We start from the raw sequence: 15,532 nt of genomic DNA, 5'->3' as shown, positions 1-15,532 counted from the left end.
CGCACATTATCCCGTTCGGTTGAGTTGTAAATAATTGGAATTAATAGCTTCTTCCGTGCGTTTTTACCAGCGCTGCCACCGGATGTGATTATAGTTGGCCAGCCCGTTCCCGTGTGGGCAGGTCGTAAAGTTGTTCCGGTGAACAAGGGCCGACACTGATTGGTCGGTGGTACCAGGTTGCTGCTGTTCGAGTATAATATGTTGCCTCGCTTTTGTTACTGCGTTCGCTCCGCAAGGTCACTAACAACGCGATGAAGGGGCAGACTTTGCGTATTAGCAGTAAACAAGAATTAAGGTGAAACTAATTAATTAGCATAAATGCTTAATCAGCCCGGCCGCCAGGCCGTTGACTTGGTTCGTTCGCCGGTAGCGTCTTACTCGATGGTAGCGCAAAACGGTACCCGAGGTACACACCACGTGCAGCGTACTTCTTCAGGTCAGTGACAGTTTGAAAAGCAGCTTTTTTTTCCCATGTTGAGTCAAGGCACACACGCAAACGCTTGTACAAAAACTGCACAAGAAAGTTTGACACCATCGCCATCGCTGCCAGCACACGGGGAGCCGTAAACATGTTGCAGCTTCCACTGAACGGTGAACAAGCAGCAAAACAAGCGCGTCATAAGCCGGCAAGTTCACCGTGACTTGACGTTTCGCAAACGGTGGCCATTGCTCGGTCGCCCCATTGACCGGTGGGCTTCCCACTTTTCCAGCCCAGGGGTCGGACATTTGCAAGTCGTTTTTTTTCTCTTCTAACTCTCTTCTCTCTCTTCTCTTCTCTCGTGTAGTTGGACTGTAGTGCCAAAAGCGCTTTTTTTATGATTTCCCATCCCAACCGACATCTCTGAAGGTGGACAATAAGTGCAAGTTCCGGGCTGCAGCTGACAGGCTCCAGCGGCGACCATGGGCCGTGGGTTGTAATGCCCTTGTCATGTTGTTACGCTGCCGTGCTGAATCACTGCACAATCGGGGCTGCCGACCCGATGCGATGGAAGGATGTATCGCTCGGAAGAGGGGAAAAAAACTTTGTTCCCCGCGTTACGCTTCCACCTTCCTGACTCTTGCCCCAAGGGGGTTGAGGTTTGGCAGTTGATCCCGTGGTCTAGTACGTGGCGTAACCGGAACGACCAACACCAGGAAGCGGAAATGTATGTTTGCGGGCGTACGGAAGCATGCTTTATGGTGGTAAATTTACATTTTAGGGAAGGAAATATACAGTGTGTGTGTTTGTGTGTGTGTTTGTGTGCACAAACATACGCCAGCCTTAGTGCACTTCGGTGCGCTGTCTTATTCGATTAGACCAGGGAGCAAAAGGGAAGGTGGGAAGGTAAAGGAAACGTTCGATATCGTTCCACAGCCGTGGCTGTGTGGCTTCTGTTTGTTGTTTACGTGTTTATGAAGAGTTAGAGCGGCAGTAGCAAGATAAGCGAGGTAATGTATGAGCTTCCAAAAGGGGTTTCGGGCAGCCTCGGTGCACTACCTGTTGAAAACAGTTAACAGAAGCAGCAGTGCTGTACATCAACACAGGTACAGATTGTGTCCAGCGTCTGTGGTCCACCAGGTTTGGAGAGATTATAAATTCAAGTTTTTGGGGTGTTCGGTGTGGTAAGGTGGACAAATGTGAGGAGGTCACTCGGACACCAAGCCAAGGTGGTTATTGATTTTAATGATACTATGACATACGGTGACATTCATTGAATAACAGCTATTGCAAAATGGGATGATCTGGACAGGATAGGAGGCGTTTAAGGATACCAAGTTGTTATTAGTTTATTTTTCTCAAGACTTTAAGCATGTCATTTGCCTTTCTGTCTTAGGAATGAAAATGTGCAATGTATTTATTTTGTTTGAATCAAATTATTGATAAATGTGATTCTAATGGAAATGTAAATGGAACAGGTTTGCTAGCGTAACAAAAAAGAGCCAAAAGGCAAAACAGTTATATTCAATATCAAAACGTTTCTTCCAGATTTGTCTCTCTTTAGTTACAAATCGAGAAAAAAGTATACGGCTCCAAATGCTCTTTGCAAATTCAGGAGAAACTTTATCTGGTTCGACCTTCCTATTAATTCTTATCCTACCCGCCGGCAGTGTGCTGCAGGAGTCATGCATCATTTACTGACATTCGGATGCCGTTTGGGTACAACGATCCATTCTTTAATTGTGTCTTATTATCATGTCGGCTTAATTGTGTTTGGTCTGTAACTTCTCTGAATTCTTGATTCTTGTTTCTTTAAGCTTTAATCTATTTTTCTTCTTCTCTTTCTTTTGCACAACAACTGTTGTCGATCAAGGCTTGCCTGTACCTACTACTTGTGGGCTTGGCTTTCAGAGACTTATTGATTCACTCCATAGCAGGATAGTCAGTCGTACGTATGCGGCACGGTTCATTTCGGGCTTGAACCCATGACGGGCATGCTTGTTAAGTCGTACGAGTTGACGACTGTACCACCAGAACGGCTTCAATCTATACTGCTTTAAAAAGTCTTTATTACTTTAATATTCAATTGCAGACATTGATAGAGATTTGAGGTACAATGTACATTATAGTTTGATTTTCAATGGAAAGATGCATTCAGTGACCGAACATCCAGGAGAGCTTAGCTAACTACATGAGGCTTATGCAAAAGAAGGAATACGAGTAAAAGCAGAATGCACTGAGTATCCTTTAATGATGTAAAATACGGTAGCAAGTCTATAAATTAAGGAAAAGAACATAATTGATGATGCTGTCAAGTTTTTTGTTTTCTTTCCACAGTAATTTCCACAAACTGTTTGTTATTACCTGCGTGGCTGTATACAAACATAATTTGAATGTATCCATTCTCAATGAAAAGACCATCGGCAAGTGAAGAAATCACAAAAACTTCCTACAAAACGATGCAAAACACGCCCGACACTGCACCGGGCGGCTGCGTGAACATAACCAGTAAAGTTTGAACATTTGCTGCTACTCGCTGCACATTGCTCCAACTAGCTCCCTTCATTTGTCTTTTGCTGTTATTGCCGCTGTAGAGCGTTAAAAGTTGTCTCATTAAAACAATACACTGTCCAGCGAGTTTCGAGGGCGTACCACGACAATGGGATCAAACAGCAGCAGCAGCAGCCATTGTTCGTCATTTGGCCGTCAGTGCTTGTGCAGGTGGGTTTGGCAAGGGTCCGTCCCATACATGCAGATGCTACGAAAAGTTTAATTGATTTTCTGTACATTCTGTAACTAATGTACGCCTCAATACACAGCCTACGGAAATGGAGGCGGAGCAAGTTTAGTTCGACGCTCGGTGCGGCTCCCGGAAGGGACAAGTTTTGTACAGTTGTTTGTCGTGGCAGAGTTCCCGTGTTTGATGAACCGTTTGAAGTTTTGTTGCTGATGCGTTTGAAGATCAAAGTGGTGGTAGTTGGAGTAAAATTAGATTGTTGAATGTTTATTAATTCCAGTAACGTGCAAATGGCAGCTTGTCACGAATGGAGGCAAATACGAATGGAAGAGTTTGATGGCCTTAAGATTGATGTTATTTTATAAGCGCAAGGACAAAACTCGAACTTATTTAATTAATTAAAAATCGATGATTTGATTTATGTGCAATTGAAAAATAATCGCAACTTGATTAATTAAACAACCACATTAGCTCTTGAATTGAGCCGCTTAGGAATAAAATGATTCCAACACCTAAATAAAGTTTACATGGTAAACAGTTATTAAATAGTTACATTTATCAAGGGATGGATTCAGCTTTCAATTATTGGGAGGTTTTCCGATACTAGTAAGCTTTTTTGTAAGGCGTTTAACAGCTGGCGGCTGTCAAAATCTCACTAACAAAACGATTTTAGAATGCACACAATTGCTAATATTCAATGTGGATGGAACGTAATTGTCAACTGGATACAACCCGGATGATGAATATTGTTCCAGTAACAAGCTGAAATTTCAGCTTACTGGCTAGAAAAAGAAAACAAGTGATTATTTTTTGTAATTAATATCGAAAAAAGCTCATTAAAGATGGGCAAGCAGTTCCTCTCTGGCGTCTCGTCTTCATCCGTGTAACCTGAATTACCTAATTAAAGAGCGTTTGATCAAACGCACCCGTCCAAAGATACCGCACAGATGTGTTGAAATCAATCTACTCACTCCTTCTCTTGCCATCTAAACCATTCTACCTAATTAATGTGGCTGACGTTAAGATGGAACACCGGAGCGGTAGAGCCAAACGAGACCGGACCGTGCTCATCAATCACTAACGCACGTATCACGCCCGTGATGGATGGTGGCTTGCAGCGATCATTGATAAAATGGTAGATGCTAGAGGAAATGGTGGAAAACGGATGCCTGTAGCTACATTCAACAAGGTCCACTACATCACCCTTCAGCCCGATATCGATTGCAAAAGAAAGAGCCTATGGCTCTGCCTTCGCTGCAAAACTGATCGCGAGCTTGCGGTTTTGAAGCATAGCCACCTGTGCATGTTATGAGTTTTTTTGTTCGTTTTGCTTGAGCAACGTTACGCCTTTTCGTTCACCTTGAAGTGGTCGATTTTCAGAACCATTACCCGTTTAGCAAAGTGGCGAAATGGGATGGTTTCATTTCCAAGGGAATGAAACAACAAGTGAAACGAGCGATTCCACACCACATTCGTCTCTTCGGCACCATTGAAACGGGTGCGCACTGAAGAGCTCATGTCAGCAGCAAATCTGGAAGCGAAAAGTTGTTGAAGCCGATAATGCTTCTCCGGTGACACGGTCTGGTCTCCCCTGCCGTTTCTAAAACACTCCACACCAAAAAGGGAAGCTTTTTCTTACTTGAAATGACACTTTGAGCAGTTGAGTCATTCAAACAGGAGGATCGTACGCTCGTCGTAACACACTTGCCATCACGGTGAATGGTGATAGTCACGCATCACGTGTCACGATTGTGTTGTCGCCCCCTGACAAGAAGGGGCGTTGGCAGCAATAGGGCACAGAGGGAATGGCGAAGACAATCGCAGGGACACAAACACGAGCACAGCAGCAGGCAAGGGTGTGAATATTTGTACAAGTGTAAATAAATCGATTCCACTTGAAGCAGCTGCCAACGGTGCTAAGCCCCCTTCTGGGAACTTGGCAAGTGGACTCAGCAACTCGGGCGAAAAGGAAAGTTTCTTCGAAGAACCCGCAAGTAAACATAAGGGAAGGGCAGCGAAAAAGTTGCTTCAATCTTACATACAGCCATGCATGTGCACTGGGTAGAAGGGGTCGATCAAGCTAAAGCAATCTGAGCTACGACAATCGGTTGTCGTTGTGACTTCTCCCCACCGGCACTTGGATTCGGCCTCCGATGTTTATCGCCCCATTGATGGGGAAAGGGGAAACGGAGTATTCAAGATATTCAATATGACTTGCTGTGCAATTTACCTGCCAGTGTTAACAGAGAGCAACGGGAGAACAACAGAAGCACAACAACAATCCAATCACCGACCGAGGAGAAAAAGGCACCAACCGACTAAAATATACTAACAAAAGAAGCGTGAAAAACTTACAAATTCCTTGCACGTGGTTCAACTTTCCAGCATGGGCTAGACGACCGTGGGAAGGGTGGATGCTGGGGGTTACCAGTCACTCTGTCAGCTGGAAATGGAAATGGAAGCGAACCGGAAACTTCTCTAGCAAAGCGTGTACGATCAGACGGTGCCGGACCGAGCCGGCTCTGGTAACACACTTTTTTCTGTGTCCCTCTTTCTCTCACTCTCTCGCTTTTCTCGCTTCAAAGAATACTTGTCATTTGATTTGTCCCACCTGACTGTGCTTGCAGCGCTGCGACTGCTACTACTGCCACCACACTGCTGCACTTCCTCCCGATCAGTGTTGTAATATCTTATCGCCTTGCAACACACTTGATGCGACGCATTGTTCCGACCGGATCGAACGTGCACCATCATGCCGTGCTCCGTGTTCGGTGCGGGATTTAGTACGCTTGCTCGGCTTTTCCGGTGGAACCGGTAGTTCTAGAGGAATGATTTTTTCACCTCTTTTCCCCGGTTCCTGCTTGTCGTGCTTTGTTTCCTCGTTTCCGGATTGTGGGCGGGGAAGGTTTGTTAGCTTTGATGCTTGTGTTGCGCATGATGGGCTGGATGGAAGCGAGGTGCGTTCACCGGATATCGTTCTGCTTAGTCGGATTAGAGCTCGAGCTGATGGCGTAGCGTAGCGAGTTGTTCGCACTGGTGCACAGGTGGCAGGTGGTAGAAGCAGCTCAGGTGAATAAGATGAAGAAAGGCGGAATTTGATGAATGGTTGATTTTGCAACGTTCTTCCGGCCGCGCACAGCTGGAACGACAGAGCCGCTTTGGCGTGGGACGCATTTCGGGATGCTTGGGATCCAGCTGTTGCAGAGCATTGGGAATTGGGATGGGAGAAAAGATTTCGCAACTGCTAGTTTGCATTCCATGAGAGCACTGATAAGATTGCACGTGATTTAGGAAATGAACAGCATTGTAAATTTAAAACAAGTAGCAATTGAAAACAAAAATCTATGTTATTGGAGATTGGAGAGATTGTTATGTTATTGGATGGTTGGAATATGCACGCTTAACAGTTGAAATGAAAGGTACAAGTGTGAGACTACAAAAAGGATATCATTTATTCGATAATTCTCTTTTTTAATTGCTCGGTAACGTAGGGGTACAGCATTAGTGCTTACTAAATAAAGCGTACAATAATTAGGGATTAAGAAAAGGACGGAAAATAGGAGGAAGAAGATTATGATATGAAAAAGGAGCGAAGAAGGGATCGGTTGACGGGAAGTGATAGGTTGAATTCGAACAGATCTGAGGCACTATTGAAAGACGAAATAGCTCTTAATAATGGCTCATTGCGAACAAAACGTATACGACATATAGGTATGTGAAGACGAAAACGATAACTTGAGGTGCGACAAGGAGCATAACAATGTACAGGAGACAGAAGGGAAGGAGCCTCGATCGTATGAAGCAACAGGCCAGCCGCGAAAGGAGCCTGAGAGACCGAGAAGCAGTGTTCCAAGATAGGCATGACAGAGCGCATCTATCGTCATACGAAGAAAAGGGAATAGACTGATGACTCAGTGACCTACGAAATACAATCTTTGTAAATCGTCTCTGGATCCTCTCAATCCTTTGGAGCAGAGATACTTGGACAGGAGACCAGATGATATAGGAATATATCACGGACGGACCCAGCAATAATAAAGGGACTTAAGGCAACGACTAATATAACCAAATAACCAGTTGTTGGCCTGATTGATGACTTTTTGATGCTCTTTGAAAGAGAGACTCGGATCAAATAATACACCAAGATCTTTAGACAAAGATACATGGGGAATAGGGGCATCACAGGGTCTAGAAACGTGTGATATACATGTAGTGGTTCGGAAAAAAGGCAAGGCAGAACATTTTTCAGGACACAGAACTGTTAGAAGCACACCATGAAGAGAATTTACAGAGCCAGCATTGAAGGACAAGATAATACGCTTTAGAAGATATAGGAAGAAAAACTTTAACGTCATCCGCATATTGCAAGAATCTTATAAAAGGAAATATAGAACGATTGACGATCTCATGAAGTTTGCAAAAAATCAACGAAACAAGGTTCAACGAATTTAAAATTAAAAAGAAATGCGAGAATATGAGAACTATCAAAAACCCAATTAAACAATTTCAAAAGAACTTAACAATTTATCTGAATTGTTCACTAGGAATCCGATTCTACGAAGATGCTTTTTTGCAAACAATGTAAGAGTCTTTTATTCGAAATTAAAACAAAGGACGTTTTGATTGATTTTCCGAGTCAAACACTCGTAGGCAACATTCGAAGCTTCAACAATTTGTAAGCCGTTCAACAAAGTACAATTAAAATCTGTATAAAATAGCTTATAATCTAACACAAAACGAAACCCACAAAGCAATGCAACATGATTCTAATTAAAATCGCAACAACATCAAACAATCAGCCGGTCGGACATGGTCTCCCGTTTTGCGTTACATCTCTATTTCCCTGCTTGATAAATGCGTAAACGTATCGCTTGACTTTACGCCACAGCTAATTAATCATTTTCTCTCATCGCTGACCACTGTCGGGTGCTGGACCGTGTGCCGGACCGCGGATGAAAGGATTAAGCAGATTTTCATCTCGTTTTGCGCCTCGCACCCACCCCGCCGATCCGAGTAGCAGTTTCCTAGCAGTGCCGGCGGTTAGCAAACCCTTCGTCAAGTTAATCACACCGTGCACGATCTTTGCGGGCGAACACACGCAGAAATGCATGGCGGCCGCTAGAGGTGGTAACATGGCTTCCAATTAATTTGCCACACGATCCAACAGTTGCCCATGTCTCGAGAGTGCGAAATGAAAGCGAACACCGGGGCTAAATGGAGCGGAGCGAATCGGGGCGCTGCTACTGCTTTCATTTCATTTTTTTTTGTTTTTGCTCCCCGATCCGATGTAATGGGAACTGTTCGTTGTTGTTGCTTGTTGTTGTTGTTGCTGTAGCAGCTTTTTTTTGGTGGGCTCCACTTCACATGCAACGAGACAACAATGTACCACTGTTCCACGGTTCCAATAGCATTGATCACGCGGGTCGTTTTTTTTTCTTCTTCTGTGGTTGCTTGCTTGAAATAGTATACTAAGGACTAAGTAACCGCCTAGGTACAAAGCAAAAGGGTCGAGGTGTGGGGTACAAACGGGAACGAAGGGTGACAGGAAATGCCAACAACGGAGGACACCGAAATGCTCAAATCAGGCTCGAAGGTAATCCTCTTTCTTAAGTTATTTGCTGTATTGGTGTATTTTTTCGACTCCCTTTCTTCTCAACTCACCCTCCTCCCTCGGGGGAAAACGGAGCGAAGCGTGCCTGTCGGGGCGGACCGGTTGGTTGGTTGGTTACGGCTCGTTCCTTTGCCGTCAGATTCCGATTGCGTTTTGCTTTGATTTATGTGATTATATTGGAAGCCTGCCTACGGTGGCTCGGCGGTTGAGTTGTGTTTCATGTTTGAAGATGTGCTTTGTTACATGCCGGGTTGGGTGTGGAAAATATCCATTAAAATAGACTTACGCCAACTTAATCGTCATCGTCTTTGAATGGATTATTTTTTACCCTGTTTTGTGGAGCGTGTTGTGTAAAATCTTTTTTTTACAAGAAATTAAAAGAGAATACTTGACAAGTATTTTTACTGAAACAGATGGCATGAGACATCGTACCGTTGTGCGCCTCGTTTATGACTAGCTTTTTTTGTCGATCCAAAAGCAAATATGAGAATAAGTTATGTGGGGGCCTTAGCTTCAATATATAGTATAAAACTAAAATAAGATAACTAAATAAGATTATTTGTTTTTATTGTAAGTAACTTATGATTAAATAGAGTTTTCCCGGGGTTTTCATAGTTGTGGGACACTTCCTGGACTCCTTCTTATGGGAACTTTATATGATGTAAATTGAAAAATACGCCATCCTTTTCGGATAGGACTCTAGGAAATTCCTGTTAGATTTGTCCAACAAGGATGCCATAGAGTCCATTTCCCATTACATTAAGTTGATATCACGTAAGAAAGAGTCAATTAGGTGTCCCACAGCAATGAGCACTTCTGGAAAACCGTGTAAATATTACAGGAATTCTTTGACCACCTCAACATTAAAGTTTAAATCCAACTCAAATGCATAGATAAGTTGAAAAATATAAGGTTTTCTATAAACTTTGATTGGAGGAAAACGATAAGCCAATCTTTTAAACAAGGATTAATCTAAAATAAGATAAATCCATTAGCATTAGCTATATTTTATTGATTTTTTACCAACTGCGCAAGCAAACCATTTTATAAAGTAAGCAAATGTAATCAAACTAAACGAGTGTAGGTAGGCGCATCGTTGATCACATTATTCTTGGGGTTTAAATACACTGCCTACACAGGTTTAACCGCTTTTCAAATCCAACCACTGTTTACCTGACTCCATTATCAAACTTTATCGTTACTGTTTGGAAAATGCTCGTCGAGTGAAAGCAAAACTGCCTCCCTCCGCCCACAGATTCATCTTTCGCCGGGCAGCAGCTAACATGAAACGCAAAAAAGTTAGCCAGCCAAAGCGGGGCCATGAATAAAACAGTGCCATTAAAATTCGACCTCCTGTGTCCAGCCACCGACGTGCGTTTGCTCTATGTGTGTGTGTGTGTGTCGTTTACAGTGCGTGAGGAAATAACGCAATATTGACAGCTAGGAAGGAAGCGGTGCGAGTCGTCCTGCGGCTTTGCAAGGGGAAACAATAAAGCAAACATTCACCTTCAAAAGAGAACAGAAATGAAAAAAACTGCCCAGGTGTGTAGGTTGACATGATTTATAATTACATCCCGCAGTGGTTCGTAGCTTCAAAAGTGGCACAATGCAGCACGAAAAAAATGGAGAACCCAGCTGACCTTCGTTTTACAACCGAGCGAAAACGCGAGCCATCGACAGCCCGCTGTTTGGACGATGGGCCCTTCCCCCCCAGCTTTCGCTTTTGCGAATGGGTCACGGGTAAAAGCTTTTTGCCGAAAAGGGAAAGTCCTTCTACGGACGCGCCGAACGACCACCATGTTCTGGGGTGGGCTGCGCACACAAATGGCTTCGCAGGGGCCACTGGCCGGGCACCATTTGTAGCCAGACGAGCCGGCAAGATTAAAAGAAGCGTGAATTCTGCACGTCACGTTTTGGGTTTATTTGTGGCACGGCATGCGCTGGTGTGTTGTTGAAGCAAACCCGGCACGTGGTGGAGGAGTTGGTTCATTCTGGGTCGTTGATACATGGTCTTGCTTTTTTGAAAAATACATTAAGACAAATTTTCGCTCTGCCAGCTTTGTAGGCCCACTGCAGGTCGATTGGATTAGTGTGTGCGACGAGGACGGTGTGATGGATTTGATGCTTATCACGCACGTACGCTGACGGTGCGATCGGCACACTGGAGTTTAAGTTACTTAAGTTTGGTTGTATGTGTGTGTATGTTATCACGACAAGCGAACGATTACTGCAGAGCGGTTTGCTTTCGAAATATTATTTCAACATTCAGTTATAATTAATGCATACATGTTTCGTTCCATGTCATATTGTTCTACTGCAGAAGTGGTTGAAGCGAGAAATCTTTATTGATTATTTCTTTTAAAATGAGAATACTCTTGTTTTTCATGATTTTTACTCATATTTGATAATCAAACTTGTATGTTTTATTTTAAATTAATGAGAATTTGATGATTGCAGGTGGTGGAAATCATTTCACATGAAAATGAAATACAAATGAATAAAACTGACATGAACATTTCAATGACTGACAGCGAAAATTCTGACCATTATAATTGATTAATTTACGACCATGAAAGGATGCACCAACAACTTGAGAAGTGGAATTTCATTTTACTTGTGAAGTTTATTGGTATCATGAATCCAACTGGTATCATGAATCCGATCCAATTTGTATATTTTTAATTCGATTTACACTACATCGGATTTTTTCTGCACACAATTGCAATGCAATACTTTTACATTCGCTCATATGATTGCTTATAGCACACTAATGGTTCAAGTAGCTTTAAAAGGCCTTTTCAAAGTCTTTGTATGGCGTGTCATTTTGCAAAACAGACTACCAACCATTTGTAATTATTATTATTATTAATATTATCATTTTCATTATTTGTATTATTATTATTGTTGGTATTATTATTATGTTTATTTACAATGCAGCACCTTTCAATTTGAAATTATTTTATTAAAATGAGTAATTAATTTTCTTTTATCTAAATAGGGATAAGCTATCCATTAAAATGAAAAGAAATCATTGTTTTTAGTGAGAAAATGAGAAGAAACCTGTTTTTAGTATATTTTTTTCTGGTTTCAATACAATGTAAGATATTTATTATTTTTTTCTACATAAACCCCTTGTTGTTTTGGTCACACTTGAGTTCAGTTTTCACGCTCATACAAACAAGGGGTTTTGTCTTCGAATGTGTCACCCCCTTTTTTACAATAGCTTTTTGTCTCATCCATCACCCGGGAGACCGTGCGGTATAAGAGTGTAAAAAATCGATTGCACTTCAATCCACGTGACACCATGACGAAGTGCGAGTGGATGCTTGCCAACATGCGCCTTCCTAATCCTCGTCAAAAACATCCATTTACACCTCGTACTGGGTCTAGCGCCGGCAGGGATGGGGGTGGCCCCATGTAAGGCACAAACAAGCGAAAAGGAACCACGTGAAGGTGTTTTCCTTCCTGGCACGCTCGCCCAGCGGCTGTACACCCAACATTGATGCCGCTCGACGGGAACAGATCAGACCATCGGGTGTGATGGCCGGCTCCACTCTCTGCCCACCAACGGCAATGCCTCATTTACTAGCGTGTTAACCACGCGCCTGGCCAAACACGGGCCACCGGGGAAAATCATTATATGAGATGCTTGTCACATACGGTGCGACGTCCGCGACGTGGGCTTAAAAGTGGCATTTTGTCACCGTTTGCCGTCGTCGTCGTCGTCGTCGTCGTCATCGAGCTTACCGGCTCGCTAACAAATGTTCTCGTTCGGTGTTTGCAATGTTACAAACTGTGCTGGTGGGTGTGTGTGTACGGCAAGGCGATCACGAAGACACATATAATAAAGCACCTTCAGTTTGTCGTGACGGTTTAACAGAACAGTGCAAATAAAGCAAGTAACAAAAAGCGAAGAACCGAACAGAATAAGCTCGTAAGAGCATCCTCTATTTCCAAAAAGGGAAGCGAAAGGGAAAAGGCAGATACGGTTCGGTTTGAGTAGAAAAATCCTACGATGGATAAAAGATGGCTCGTACGGCAAGCACACAGCCAGCCCTCACACAGCCAGCCATTCCGCTGTCCGCACGGCCAAGCAACACGCAGCCCACCGGTTTGAATTATAGTTGTTGTTCCTCGGGCGTGTTATTGTTCACCGGGGAAAATGGCGTCCCGAAAACGAGATAAACAAGACGATAAATGAAAACGAATCATCGAAGCGAACGGCAGCAACCCGCATAACCTTCGGCCTCCGCGTTTGGCTCCCACTGGGAGGGGCCAGAAGCGGGGTACGTACTGCGAGGAAACATAATGATTATGAAACGTTGTTGTTTGGTGTCAGTCGACATCGTGTGCCGTGGTGTTGTGTATGCATGTTAGCCGGTGGGTGGATCGTGTGCTTTCTTTTCCCACTTGTTTCTCGCCGATGTTTCTCGACCACGCCGGCGAACGATGATTGTGGATTATGTTGCAACCCATTCATTACCGGGTGTGCACGAGCAGGGTGGCGGTGGGTTTTGGTTTTGAAGGATTATGCTTTGCCATCGTTTGTTTGGCGGTGCTGATGGGGTTTTTGCTTTGCTGTTGCCGTTGCTTTTCGCTACTTTCTGCCTTCCCGCTCCGAGAAGATTGGATCCGGTAGAGCAAGTGGCACACCCCGTTGTGGCTGGTGGCAATTACTTAGAACGGGGTTTTTTTTTCACTCTCCCATTCCATTGGCTCGTTTTGGATTCTGTGGTGAAGTGTGTGGCCCACTAGTTTAAGTAATTAATTTGAACATCAATGAAAACAATGGACCGAAAATGAGAGAAAAGGTTGCTCTACGCGTGGGAAAAGCGAGCATGCTCGTGGCGTGTCGGTGTGACGTGGTCGTGGATTAAGGCTGCTGCCTTGAATATCCAATTAGTGGCGTGATGAGCCACACAAGCTGTGAGTGTATTGGTATCCGTCTTTGGCGATATAATAATCGGCTGGGCAGTTGAAAATATTGTTTTAAAGGATTTTTCTCTGATGGGTAAAAATATGATGCGAATATATGAAACCGACAAAATTATAAGCGATTTATAGTAAATAGTTTAAATACATTTGTCACATTTAGCAATTATGAAATATTCTCAGATGTATTTTGTTGAAAACAAAGGTGACAAATGACTAAGACAGTGAAGCCAAATAAATAAATTAGGACAATGAAGAGAAAATTAGAAATTTGATACATTATTATTTTTAAGAACATTAAGTTTAGAAAAGCCAAAAATTACATTCTTTTAAAAGATGTAATAGCATGTTTAAAACATACCTAGAATTAAGTAAAAGCAATGATCAGTAATAATATTATATGAATATTTTAATTCATTTAAATTATTTATTTAAAACACTAAATTATTTCAGTAATCTTGCTTACAAGTTGAGATTATTCAAACAATTCGTGCAATTGTTGAATTTCTTTTCTATTCTCGGTGATCATGCAGTGTAGTCCAAGCATTATGTAGAGCAGCGGTCGGCAAAGTCTGATCCGCGGGCCTAATGCAGTCTGCCGGAACATTAAATCTAGCCCGCGAAAAGATTTGCCTGATTTTGAAAATCTTTTACGTAAATTTGTAAAATTTGTTCCATCCCCAGAATATTGCCAACATGTTTTGCAGACTTGTATCTGTAGCTATCTTGCCGATCATTAACGATCATCTTTAAATTAATCAATTAAATTTAATCAGAGTTATTTAGTAGCCTTGAAACCCTTGAGCCTTTGAACCTTGCTTGGATGATATAATCACACAAAGCATATATTATAACCACTTTGCATTGCTTAATATGAATCAAACAGCAAACGTTTTGTTTCTAAAATTGTATAATGTAAACATGTATGTGCAAAAAATGTGCTCCTCCTGGCCCGCGGCTCTTGATCATTAAGTAAATTTGATACTTTGGATCAAAAGTTTGCCGACCGCTGATGTAGAGTGTTAAAAATAGAAAGCAAAGCTGCAATCAGAACAGCATTCATACGCTAGCCAAGCTTAGCGTCCAATATCTATGCAAACAAGCGAAGAATAAAACCACCACCGAACACTACCTTTCTATCCACGATCTATTTTTAAACCCGGGATCCACCGGCCCCCGATCCTCTTTCCCTTAGGCTCCAAAATCTCGAAGATGATTTCCTGGTAAAGATGGTCCGATCTGCGCTAAAGTTTGCTTGACCACGGTCGATAGCAATCTAGCGACACAGCGACTCATGAATTTCTATCAGATTTTTATTTGCTTCTATCATAGCAAGCATGGCCAGCCAGAGGCCTGCAGAATGGCCTCCAACGACGTACACGTACATTTTTGGTTCTATGCTCTTGGTTTTCTGGGAAGGGCTGAGCTGAGCTTTTTTTCCTTCCTCCTGTCGGTGCAGAAGCATGAGTGGATCGATGATATGCGATACGGTGAGAGAGCAAGGCGAGCAAAGACCCCACTCAACATTTTCTACCCACACAAACACACACACACACATACACAAAATCGAGTGGGCTCAACAAGAGACGATAGGCTTTGAACTTCCGCTTCCGGGTTGCTTGATTCTCGCCTAGAGGCATCGACCACAAATGGATATGGGTGTGTGTGTTTGTGCCAGTGAAAGGAGCTGGAGTGAAAAATTCGCATCACAATCTGAACATTTTGTTTGTTCTGATGATGTTCTGCGATAGGTTCGGCTGCTTGAGGCTTCCATTTTTTAGGGTTTTGGGGTTGGCGGCATCGTCATGTCGTTTTTATATTCGATTGCTGTGCA

At 43.0% G+C, this 15,532-nt stretch overlaps 1 protein-coding gene across 1 annotated transcript in view; it reads left to right on the top strand.

The window, feature by feature from the left end:
• The window catches only part of LOC1280747 (neuroligin-4, X-linked), a 154,399-nt gene that overhangs the window by 21,690 nt on the left and 117,177 nt on the right, over positions 1-15,532 (top strand). The window lies entirely within an intron of this gene.

The sequence above is a fragment of the Anopheles gambiae genome, chromosome 3 (assembly GCF_943734735.2).
Source record: "Anopheles gambiae chromosome 3, idAnoGambNW_F1_1, whole genome shotgun sequence".
Lineage (NCBI taxonomy): Eukaryota > Metazoa > Arthropoda > Insecta > Diptera > Culicidae > Anopheles > Anopheles gambiae.
Note: the sequence above shows the minus strand (reverse complement) of the source record. Positions and strands in the feature narration are given on the sequence as shown.